Consider the following 10,750-nt stretch of genomic DNA (forward strand, 5'->3'; position numbering starts at 1 on the left):
CCACAAACAAACACCTTTTGATTTGTATTTGTAAATTGAGGTTCTTAAGTAAAATGACTGCCATAAAGATTTGGGCAAACTTGACAGATTTGGCAAACCTGCAACTCCATATTTGGAAGCGCTTAGGTCACCTGACTTTTGTCAGGGATTTGACGACAAGAAAAAGACAAGAAGTTCTCACACATTATCACAAGTTATCACGGTACAAAGCGATTTGTAGTCATAGAAAAAATGTTCCCATTGATGCTTAGAAATGGCTTTCTATGGGTACAAACCTTTTTTCTACGAATACACTTGAGAACTTATTTTCTATGTGTGATTGCTTCCAAATATGGAGTTGCAGGTTTGCCAAATCTGTCACGTTCTGACCATAGTTCTTTTGTGTTTTCTTTGTTTTAGTGTTGGTCAGGACGTGAGCTGAGTGGGCATTCTATGTTGTATGTCTAGTTTGTCTATTTCTATGTTTGGCCTGATATGGTTCTCAATCAGAGGCAGGTGTTAGTCATTTACTCTGATTGGGAACCATATTTAGGTAGCCTGTTTTGTGGTGGGTTTTGGGGGTGGTTGTCTTCTGTCTTTGCACCAGATAGGACTGTTTCGGTTTTCACATGTGTTATTTTGTAGTGTTCTTGTCTATCATCTATATTAAAGATGTTGAACACTAACCACGCTGCATTTTGGTCCTCCTCTCCAACGGAAGAAAACATTTACAAAATCTGTCATGTTTGCGCATATCTCTCCTATGTGCAAATCTTTATGGCAGTCATTTTACTTAAGGCCCTCGATTTACAAATACAAATCAAAAGGTGTTTGTTTGGATAGCAAATTGCATTTCTGGATAGCGATTTTCATTTGTGGAAGGTGATTTACATTTATGGATTAGTGATTTACATTTGTGGAAGATGATTTACATTTGTGGAAAGTGATTTATATTTGTAGATTGGTGACTCACATTTGCGAATAAATTTGGCATGATATTGATCCCATAACAATGCTTCTACAAAATGCAAGAAGGATGGAGTTTGATAAAGGGTGGAGTTTGATAAAGGGTGGAGTTTGATAAAGGATGGAGTTTGATAAAGGAGGATGGAGTTTGATAAAGGAGGGTGGAGTTTGATAAAGGAGGGTGGAGTTTGATAAAGGATGGAGTTTGATAAAGGAGGATGGAGTTTGATAAAGGAGGATGGAGTTTGATAAAGGAGGATGGAGTTTGATAAAGGATGGAGTTTGATAAAGGGTGGAGTTTGATAAAGGAGGATGGAGTTTGATAAAGGAGGATGGAGTTTGATAAAGGATGGAGTTTGATAAAGGAGGATGGAGTTTGATAAAGGAGGATGGAGTTTGATAAAGGAGGATGGAGTTTGATAAAGGAGGATGGAGTTTGATAAAGGATGGAGTTTGATAAAGGATGGAGTTTGATAAAGGATGGAGTTTGATAAAGGAGGATGGAGTTTGATAAAGGGTGGAGTTTGATAAAGGGTGGAGTTTGATAAAGGAGGATGGAGTTTGATAAAGGAGGATGGAGTTTGATAAAGGATGGAGTTTGATAAAGGATGGAGTTTGATAAAGGATGGAGTTTGATAAAGGAGGATGGAGTTTGATAAAGGGTGGAGTTTGATAAAGGAGGATGGAGTTTGATAAAGGATGGAGTTTGATAAAGGATGGAGTTTGATAAAGGAGGATGGAGTTTGATAAAGGATGGAGTTTGATAAAGGAGGATGGAGTTTGATAAAGGAGGATGGAGTTTGATAAAGGATGGAGTTTGATAAAGGATGGAGTTTGATAAAGGATGGAGTTTGATAAAGGAGGATGGAGTTTGATAAAGGATGGAGTTTGATAAAGGAGGATGGAGTTTGATAAAGGGTGGAGTTTGATAAAGGAGGATGGAGTTTGATAAAGGGTGGAGTTTGATAAAGGGTGGAGTTTGATAAAGAGGATGGAGTTTGATAAAGGATGGAGTTTGATAAAGGATGGAGTTTGATAAAGGAGGATGGAGTTTGATAAAGGATGGAGTTTGATAAAGGATGGAGTTTGATAAAGGGTGGAGTTTGATAAAGGATGGAGTTTGATAAAGAAGGATGGAGTTTGATAAAGGATGGAGTTTGATAAAGGATGGAGTTTGATAAAGGAGGATGGAGTTTGATAAAGGATGGAGTTTGATAAAGGATGGAGTTTGATAAAGGATGGAGTTTGATAAAGAAGGAGGGAGTTTGATAAAGGATGGAGTTTGATAAAGGAGGATGGAGTTTGATAAAGGATGGAGTTTGATAAAGGATGGAGTTTGATAAAGGATGGAGTTTGATAAAGGATGGAGTTTGATAAAGAAGGATGGAGTTTGATAAAGAAGGATGGAGTTTGATAAAGTCTCCAGCTCCACAGTGTGACTTTCACCATTTTGGAATGTAAACAATTCTTCTTCTACAGGATTTAGCACATTAAACAAGCAACACAAATCAACACAAGAAGGTGGCCCCCAAGTGGTCAACAATGGAGTTACAGGATAGCCTAAAGGAAGTACAGAGGCCAGAATGTTTGGTGTTTTGTTGATGTCACTGAGATTTCTTCATCTAGCCATGGTAGCCAAAATAATGGTCAACTGGAAATGTCTATACATGACCCTAAGCATGATGGGATGTTAATTGCTTAATTCAGGGACCACACCTGTGTGGAAGCACCTGCTTTCAATATTTGTATTCCTTATTTACTCAAGTGTTTCCTTTATTTCAGCAGTTACCTGAAGTAACATGTTTTGTAAAGATATTTGTCATTTAGAAAACAACATCCATCCAGCTATGAGCCGAAGCACTTGTCTGTTTCTATAGCTCTACAGCTTCCCAAAACAACAATATTCACTTTCCTTACTGTGCCCCTCGGTTCCAGAAGAAGCTCTTAAACGAGCATGAAGAAACTTGTTAGCCGTCAAAGTGGCAAATAGATGGTTTATCTACGAGGAAACAAACCTGCTATAAAACACATTTACGATCTCAGTTAAAATATTTCAATTTAAAACCCAGAATTTATGGTCCTGAGCAGTTTCTTTTTAGCAGACATAACTGCTGCTATAATTATGGCAGAATATAAGATACATTGTGACTGTAAAGATTAGATTAGAAGTTTAATAGTCACATGTACAGTGTTGCGGGGGGGGGGGCAGCCTGATGGTCTGGGGGTAGAAACTATTGGCCAGTCTTCCAGTTTTTGTCATGATCCTCCTGTACTGCCTGCATCTTAGTGTTGGAAGCGGGGAGAACGGGCCATGGCTCAGGTGGCTGGGATCCCTGATTATCTTCCTGGCCTTTCTGTGGCACCTGGTGTAGTCCGCTGAGTGTACCACCCTCTAAAGAGCCTTGCGGTTTGCGGTGGTGGAGTTGCCGTATCAGGCTGTGATGCAGCCCAACAGTATGCTCTCGATGGTGCTCCTGTAGAACACTGTGGCACACATTTGTGAGTTTTCGGTGGCACTAGGGACGTCTTGGTACTTTTACATAGTACACATCATTAAGTATTTGCCTCAAGACTGTAAGCATGTTCAGTAACAGACAATTAAAGAACCCTTATCTTCAACCCTCCACACTCAGGATACAGAAAAAACAAGGAAATACAAGGTACTCCTTATAATTGAATGAACAAATCAGACCTTGGACTAGTCATTTAGAACATTATACTGAATATATAATATACATTATACTGAGCTTTAATCTTTAAGCTTTAATCTGTTACTCTATCCACTCTATCCACTCTATCCACTCTATCCACTCTATCCACTGGCCGTGAGCCTTAGCTCTCTCTAACCACAGAAGGCCAAGTCCAACACATACCGAAAGCATGTACAAGTGGATAAAACTGATTAATCAATACATTTCCTCTATCCTCCTTCACAGCGTAGCTTTCCATAGAATAAATCAATGTAGGCCCATAAGTGATTTACCATCTCGAAAGCTCTGGCGCCATCTTATGGACATCTAGTGGGTTTGCATTTGAAACTGTTTAATTTATTTTATTTAACGTTTAACTAAGCAAGTCAATTACAGTTTTTCCCAATTGTTTACACACTAAAATTGGAACTTGAAACGCAATCACCAAAACCTGAAACTCATGTACCAAATCCCTAAAAAAAGTCTGCAAAATTGCAAGCACAATTCCTGCTTTGCAAACAGTTTTCAATTCCAAATCACACGTTTTTCAAAACACTACACACAGTTCTCTACATTAGGCACAGCATTCGAAATTAAAATATCTTTAGTCCCTTTGGAAAGCAACGCCAATCACAATGTCAAGCTCTATACAGCAATTAGCAACACCCACTCCTCACAGGTGTAAACACTCGCTGCTGAATTGTTCACTTAGAAATCCGAGTTTTAGCACTATTAAAAGCCACATATTCTGTTTGGAAGTCAATGGTGAAGTAAGAGCGAGAGGTGGAGAACTGGGAGGAAGAGTAACAGTAAGAGGAGGAGGACGTCATCAAGGATGAGGAAGGACAGTTGTCAGATGAGATCAGGGCCACATTGGTTGACCATGTCCTCAACCATGGTTTGAGTATGAGGGAGGCTGAGCAGAGACTTCAGCCCAACCTGAGCCGCTATACGGTTGCATCTATCCTCCGTACATTCAGAAATGGGAACCGGTAAGTTACCTACCATCTCCACTATGCTCTTTATGTATGTATACTACAGTCCGACATATCAGTAGGCCTTTGTTACTCAGTGATTGTTGACCAATGTTACAGTAATTTCGTATTGAAATCAAATAGATTATTTTAGCTTACTGTAACCAATCATATCATATTTGTGGATCTTCTGCAGAACTGAGAGGTGGCCAGGCCATGGTAGAAGACACCGGCTGTTCACACCAGAACAGGAGACCGCTAGTGTGAACATGGTGGTGGCAAACAACACCATTAGACTATGAGAAATCCAGAACCACATAATTGCAGACAACACAATATTCAATAACATTCACCAGGCTTGTCTACATTGGACAGTGTGTTACAGTGCAACCGAATCCGGATGATCCGCTGCAATTCATCACGTTTATATTTACATTGAGGCTGGCTTCAACCTAGCCAAGAGAAGGGGACGGAACATTATTGGCCATTGTGAATGTCCCTGGACAGCGTGGAGGGAATATCACCATGTGCACAGCCGTTAGCCAGCAAGGCGTCCTTATCACCATGCCAACCCTACAACACTGCCCTTCTCATCACATTCCTGGACACACTACATGACATCCTCATTCCAGCCGAGCAGAGGGGTGGACCAGAGCAACCCAGCTCTTCCACACAGAATGTATTGTTCTATACGGCCCATCATATTCCCCATTCCAAAACCCAATTGAAGAGTTATTTTCGGCATGGCGATGGCAGGTGTATGACCGCCATCCCCTCACACGCATGCCTCTTCTCCAGGAAAGGAAGGTTGATGTTGGGGCTTTCGGCGGCTGGAGCCTTCACTCCAGAAGATTATTTCCCTGCTGTTTAGCCAGGGAGAACATGGCTTGTGATGTAGATGAGGTGCTGTTTAGCCAGGGAGAACATGGCTTGTGATGTAGATGAGGTGCTGTGGCCAGGGAGAACATGGCTTGTGATGTAGATGAGGTGCTGTGGCCAGGGAGAACATGGCTTGTGATGTAGATGAGGTGCTGTAGCCAGGGAGAACATGGCTTGTGATGTAGATGAGGTGCTGTGGCCAGGGAGAACGTGGCTTGTGATGTAGATGAGGTGCTGTAGCCAGGGAGAACGTGGCTTGTGATGTAGATGAGGTGCTGTGGCCAGGGAGAACATGGCTTGTGATGTAGATGAAGTGCTGTGGCCAGGGAGAACATGGCTTGTGATGTAGATGAGGTGCTGTGGCCAGGGAGAACATGGCTTGTGATGTAAATGAGGTGATGTGGCCAGGGAGAACATGGCTTGTGATGTAGATGAGGTGCTGTAGCCAGGGAGAACATGGCTTGTGATGTAGATGAGGTGCTGTGGCCAGGGAGAACATGGCTTGTGATGTAGATGAGGTGCTGTAGCCAGGGAGAACATGGCTTGTGATGTAGATGAGGTGCTGTGGCCAGGGAGAACATGGCTTGTGATGTAGATGAGGTGTTGTAGCCAGGGAGAACATGGCATGTGATGTAGATGAGGTACTGTAGCCAGGGAGAACATGGCTTGTGATGTAGATGAGGTGCTGTGGCCAGGGAGAACATGGCTTGTGATGTAGATTAGGTGCTGTAGTCGGGGAGAACATGGCTTATGATGTAGATGAGGTGCTGTGGCCAGGGAGAACATGGCTTGTGATGTAAATGAGGTGATGTGGCCAGGGAGAACATGGCTTGTGATGTAGATGAGGTGCTGTAGCCAGGGAGAACATGGCTTGTGATGTAGATGAGGTGCTGTGGCCAGGGAGAACATGGCTTGTGATGTAGATGAGGTGCTGTAGCCAGGGAGAACATGGCTTGTGATGTAGATGAGGTGCTGTGGCCAGGGAGAACATGGCTTGTGATGTAGATGAGGTGTTGTAGCCAGGGAGAACATGGCATGTGATGTAGATGAGGTACTGTAGCCAGGGAGAACATGGCTTGTGATGTAGATGAGGTGCTGTGGCCAGGGAGAACATGGCTTGTGATGTAGATTAGGTGCTGTAGTCGGGGAGAACATGGCTTATGATGTAGATGAGGTGCTGTGGCCAGACCAAAATAGGAGGCAGGATGCAGCCTAATGTCTTTCTTAAAATGTTCCTGTGTTTTTGTCTTTGTGTTTAGGGCTTTGAAAGAATGAACCACTCATTTGTTTTTGTATAGAAAACCCTTTATCTTACTGCATGTTTTCTCCTGTTGGGTACAGAGAGTGTTACATACAATGCATTTTGGAAATAAATGACTGTTTTTTTGTTACTGTATTGCATTTGTTTGAGTAGGTAGCCATTAATGTAACAATATTTTACAACCAGCTACAGTAACACTGAAACTGCTAAAGTTATAAAACTACTGATGGGATATTCAGTGTTTTGTGTTGAGCACATCAGTGTGTTGGTTGGTAGACTGATCTAGTCATATGACGTGTGTCATTGTGATGCAAACATTTTTTTGGGGGAAAAAAATGTTTTTTTGTTTGCTTTTGCTAGAGGTTTGGAAAAATGGCCCAAAGATTCAGCAAACGTGTATAAACGAACACTTGAGATGCTGTTTACCCTGGCTGTGTCTCAATTACATCTACTTTCTCATGAGGTGTGCACTTGTTCATTTACCTTTATAGTTTTGCAATGAAATGACTGGTATATGGAATCTCCCTCTAGCCCATGCTAACACCAATCCAATGCTTTTACATTTGGGGGGAGTAGCGAACGAGAGTACACTTAGGCGAGCTTATTGGGATGCACCTTGAATCACTTTTCAATGTCTGCCTATAGGTGGCAGTACAGTGACTCTAGAAAGACCACTTTGCGACCCAAAGCAGTCGGGGCCAATAGTGACCAAAAGTTGCCATTAGGCACATCTCTAGAATGAGCTTTCCATCTTTGAATACTAACCTTAACAAGTGGAGGGGAAAACATAACTGACTGTAGATCAGTGTCTGAGAGCAACTTAATCCTAAATGGCATGTCTGTCCTAACACCCCCAGGAACATAATTTAATCCCCAGGGCCGTAGTAGCTACATTTTTTATTTTTTATTTCACCTTTAGTTAACCAGGTAGGCTAGTTGAGAACAAGTTCTCACTTGCAACTGCGACCTGGCCAAGATAAAGCATAGCAGTGTGAACAGACAACACGGAGTTACACATGGAGTAAACAATTAACAAGTCAATAACACAGTAGAAAAAAAGGGGAGTCTATATACATTGTGTGCAAAAGGCATGAGGAGGTAGGCAAATAATTACAATTTTGCAGATTAACACTGGAGTGATAAATGATCAGATGGTCATGTACAGGTAGAGATATTGGTGTGCAAAAGAGCAGAAAAGTAAATAAATAAAAACAGTATGGGGATGAGGTAGGTAAAAATGGGTGGGCTATTTACCGATAGACTATGTACAGCGGCAGCGATCGGTTAGCTGCTCAGATAGCAGATGTTTGAAGTTGGTGAGGGAGATAAAAGTCTCCAACTTCAGCGATTTTTGCAATTCGTTCCAGTCACAGGCAGCAGAGAACTGGAACGAAAGGCGGCCAAATGAGGTGTTGGCTTTAGCGATGATCAGTGAGATACACCTGCTGGAGCGCGTGCTACGGATGGGTGTTGCCATCGTGACCAGTGAACTGAGATAAGGCGGAGCTTTACCTAGCATGGACTGGTAGATGACCTGGAGCCAGTGGGTCTGGCGACGAATATGTAGCGAGGGCCAGCCGAACTAGAGCTTACAAGTCGCAGTGGTGGGTGGTATAAGGTGCTTTAGTGACAAAACGGATGGCACTGTGATAAACTGCATCCAGTTTGCTGAGTAGAGTGTTGGAAGCAATTTTGTAGATGACATCACCGAAGTCGAGGATCGGTAGTGTAATATAATGACAGTAGAAGGTAGACCAGGGTAATATAATGACAGTAGAGGGTAGACCAGGGTAATAGAATGACAGTAGAGGATAGACCAGGGTAATATAATGACAGTAGATGGTAGACCAGGGTAATATAATGACAGTAGATGGTATACCAGGGTAATATAATGACAGTAGAGGGTAGACCAGGGTAATATAATGACAGTAGATGGTATACCAGGGTAATATAATGACAGTAGATGGTAGACCAGGGTAATATAAGGACAGTAGATGGTATACCAGGGTAATATAATGACAGTAGAGGGTAGACCAGGGTTATATAATGACAGTAGACCAGGGTAATATAATGACAGTAGAGGGTAGACCAGGGTAATATAATGACAGTAGATCATAGACCAGGGTAATATAAATACAGTAGAGGGTAGACCAGGGTAATATAATGACAGTAGAGGGTAGACCAGGGTAATATAATGACAGTAGATGGTAGACCAGGGTAATATAATGACAGTAGAGGGTAGACCAGGGTTATATAATGACAGTAGACCAGGGTAATATAATGACAGTAGAGGGTAGACCAGGGTAATTTGATGACAGTAGATGGTAGACCAGGGTAATATAATGACAGTAGATGGTAGACCAGGGTAATATAATGACAGTAGATGGTAGACCAGGGTAATATAATGACAGTAGATGGTAGACCAGGGTAATATAATAACAGATGGTAGACCAGGGTAATATAATGACAGTAGATGGTAGATCAGGTTAATATAATGACAGTAGATGGTAGACCATGTTAATAAAATGACAGTAGAGGGTAGACCAGGGTAATATAATGACAGTAGAGGGTAGACCAGGGTAATATAATGACAGTAGACCAGGGTAATATAATGACAGTAGATGGTAGACCATGGTAATATAATGACAGTAGAGAGGAGACCAGGGTAATATAGTGACAGGAGATGGTAGACAAGGGTAATATAATAGCAGTAGATGGTAGACCAGGGTAATATTATGACAGTAGATGGTAGACCAGGGTAATATAATGACAGTAGAGGGTAGACCAGAGTAATATAATGACAGTAGACCAGGGTAATATAATGACAGTAGAGGGTAGACCAGGGTAATTTGATGACAGTAGAGGGTAGACCGGTGTAATATAATGACAGTAGATGGTAGACCAGAGTAATATAATGACAGTAGACCAGGGTAATATAATGACAGTAGAGGGTAGACCAGGGTAATATAATGACAGTAGAGGGTAATATAATGACAGTAGATGGTAGACCAGGGTAATATAATGACAGTAGAGGGTAGACCAGGGTAATGGAATGACAGTAGATGGTAGACCAGGTTAATATAATGACAGTAGAGGGTAGACCAGGGTAATATAATGACAGTAGATCATAGACCAGGGTAATATAAATACAGTAGAGGGTAGACCAGGGTAATATAATGACAGTAGAGGGTAGACCAGGGTAATATAATGACAGTAGATGGTAGACCAGGGTAATATAATGACAGTAGAGGGTAGACCAGGGTTATATAATGACAGTAGACCAGGGTAATATAATGACAGTAGAGGGTAGACCAGGGTAATTTGATGACAGTAGATGGTAGACCAGGGTAATATAATGACAGTAGATGGTAGACCAGGGTAATATAATGACAGTAGATGGTAGACCAGGGTAATATAATGACAGTAGATGGTAGACCAGGGTAATATAATAACAGATGGTAGACCAGGGTAATATAATGACAGTAGATGGTAGATCAGGTTAATATAATGACAGTAGATGGTAGACCATGTTAATATAATGACAGTAGAGGGTAGACCAGGGTAATATAATGACAGTAGAGGGTAGACCAGGGTAATATAATGACAGTAGACCAGGGTAATATAATGACAGTAGATGGTAGACCATGGTAATATAATGACAGTAGAGAGGAGACCAGGGTAATATAGTGACAGGAGATGGTAGACAAGGGTAATATAATAACAGTAGATGGTAGACCAGGGTAATATTATGACAGTAGATGGTAGACCAGGGTAATATAATGACAGTAGAGGGTAGACCAGAGTAATATAATGACAGTAGACCAGGGTAATATAATGACAGTAGAGGGTAGACCGGTGTAATATAATGACAGTAGATGGTAGACCAGAGTAATATAATGACAGTAGACCAGGTAATATAATGACAGTAGAGGGTAGACCAGGGTAATATAATGACAGTAGAGGGTAATATAATGACAGTAGATGGTAGACCAGGGTAATAT

The 10,750-nt window shown here is 41.6% G+C and overlaps 1 long non-coding RNA gene across 1 annotated transcript; it reads left to right on the plus strand.

The window, feature by feature from the left end:
• Positions 1-6,105: 6,105 nt before the first annotated feature.
• LOC116357475 (uncharacterized) lies at positions 6,106-7,307 on the plus strand. The gene is made up of 2 exons (XR_004205483.1): positions 6,106-6,252; positions 6,663-7,307. It is a non-coding gene; the product is annotated as an uncharacterized LOC116357475 (long non-coding RNA).
• The last annotated feature ends 3,443 nt before the right edge of the window (positions 7,308-10,750 follow it).

This window comes from Oncorhynchus kisutch, linkage group LG25, assembly GCF_002021735.2.
Source record: "Oncorhynchus kisutch isolate 150728-3 linkage group LG25, Okis_V2, whole genome shotgun sequence".
Classification (NCBI taxonomy): domain Eukaryota; kingdom Metazoa; phylum Chordata; class Actinopteri; order Salmoniformes; family Salmonidae; genus Oncorhynchus; species Oncorhynchus kisutch.